Source organism: Embiotoca jacksoni, unplaced genomic scaffold (assembly GCF_022577435.1).
Source record: "Embiotoca jacksoni isolate LCO1_2020_lvr unplaced genomic scaffold, fEmbJac1.0.p SCAF_24, whole genome shotgun sequence".
Lineage (NCBI taxonomy): Eukaryota > Metazoa > Chordata > Actinopteri > Embiotocidae > Embiotoca > Embiotoca jacksoni.
In genome coordinates this window covers 2446084-2448052 of record NW_027185375.1, presented here as the reverse complement: position 1 = coordinate 2448052, position 1969 = coordinate 2446084, and positions in this window count along the sequence as shown.

Sequence of the window (1969 nt, the reverse complement as noted above, 5' to 3'; positions counted from 1 at the left end):
TGAACAGTCTTTGGTTATCTTTTGTTCTCCTTTTTAGGTGCCTGCTCAGCCTTAGCGTTCCAGCAGCTGGACGGCTGTACACGTGTTCATATCTATTGTTCGTCCGAATCTATTAACACTACGGGAGCTTTCAACCTAGTTTAAGTGTCAAACAAGCGGTTTACGGTTGATTCTGTTTTTTGGTGAGAAGCGAGTTCAAAATAGACACCGATTGCCGTAATCGGGCAACATGAGTAACAATCTTATCGTATTTACATTTACATTTTACATTTCTCCTCATATTACATATCTCATCTGGCCTGGGAGCGCCTAGAGACCCCCCCCCCCTCCCCCCCCAGGATAAACTGGAAAACGTTGCAGTTTCCAGTCCACTCAAGTAGGTTAAATAATCTGCCCAAACTGTGGGTTATCTTTACAGCCTGTCTCACGTCTGACTGCTCATGCTTCTTCACACACCACACTTCATTGTAGCAACAAAAACAACAAAATATTATCCCTTTGGCTAGATTAACCTTGTAAGCAAAAAAAATACCCCTGAAAAGTGATTATTTGCTAGTTTCCCAGTTTTTATTTATCGGCACTTCATAATTCTGTATCTGCCGATCGGATATATAACCCAGGTTTTTCCGGGTTTACCCCAGGCTTTCTGTGTGTTACTTTCAAAGCATTCGGTGACCATTGGTTCCTCGGCTAGATTTTGAGTCCCTCTACAGGCCAGAAACACAAGATGGAGGTGGAGGATCCCAACATAGTGGATGTTTTACACATTAAGCGGGCAAATGTCTAACGTTGGCCCCCTGGACCTGCCTTGGCTGGTGCTAATCCGGTCTTCATTATCCCTAAAGAACCTTCACAACCTCAACATTGTGGTAATGAGGTTGCTGTACACATGTTTGCATGGACTTAGCTGGAAGAATATTAAGGCCTCTTCCTCGGGGGGGGTGTAGCCGGCATGCACGCTTACACTGTGGTAAGCTGCCAAGCGCCCTCGAGCTTTTGCTCCCAGTTTGCATCGCCCCATTGAGCTAAAAATAACTCAAGGTCACCAGCAGCCCCATGCCTCCCCACCAGGAGAGTAAGAGGGGAGGGGGGAGGGCGGGGGGGGGGGGGCAACTGCTTTGTCATCAGAAGAGCTGCACATCACCTCTTTAACAGCTAAAGAAATGTGAAGCACTGATGAAGCATTCAGTTTGTGCAGCTGGAATAACACCTCAAGCTGACACAGGGTTTTTTTTTGTTTTTTTTTAAATCAGTAAACCGCTGGTATAACATCTATTCAATGTCAAATATCTCTTTCATACCATTGCAGCATTTGCACTTGACGCGGTGATGCGCTGCAAGCTGAGCTGCCCGCACCTGCAGATGATCTGTCCGGTGCGAGCGGTTATTTAAAGGCCCATGGGGGGGAAAAAAGCAGGAGCACAAATCAAGGGTGCCTGCCGTGTGTGTGACAGGCAGCAGAGGACAATTACAGCATGTTGGCCTCAGTAATACATGCTGGCGGGGGGTGGGGGGGGGGGAATGGCACAACTTACATTCCTATGGATAGCGTGTCCTTTCATGTTTCTATTAGAGATTAGACATTTTTGGGAAAGCAGTTTAGTCCCAGATATTCCCTTTTTTAATATTTATTGTGTTTTTAATTTTATTTTTAACATTTCATAAAAAAAAAAAACATGGTTCTGTTTATAGAAATGTCAGGTCCAATATAGATTTAAAAATTATTTTTTTTTAAAAAGGGCCAAAAAAATGGTGTTGTGTATTTTGTGTGATAGTGGAAGCTGACATATTTCTTCCTGACTCTTACACTCCCCCCCCCCCCCACACACACACATTCTTAGGAGAGCTTTACTTTTTACTGAGGAGAAACATAAGACTTTAGTACACTCCCCTGCTGTTTTTATGGGTACTGATAAAAAAAACAAAAACAAAACATCTGCTCGTATGTTGTCGTTGACCATTTTCATCA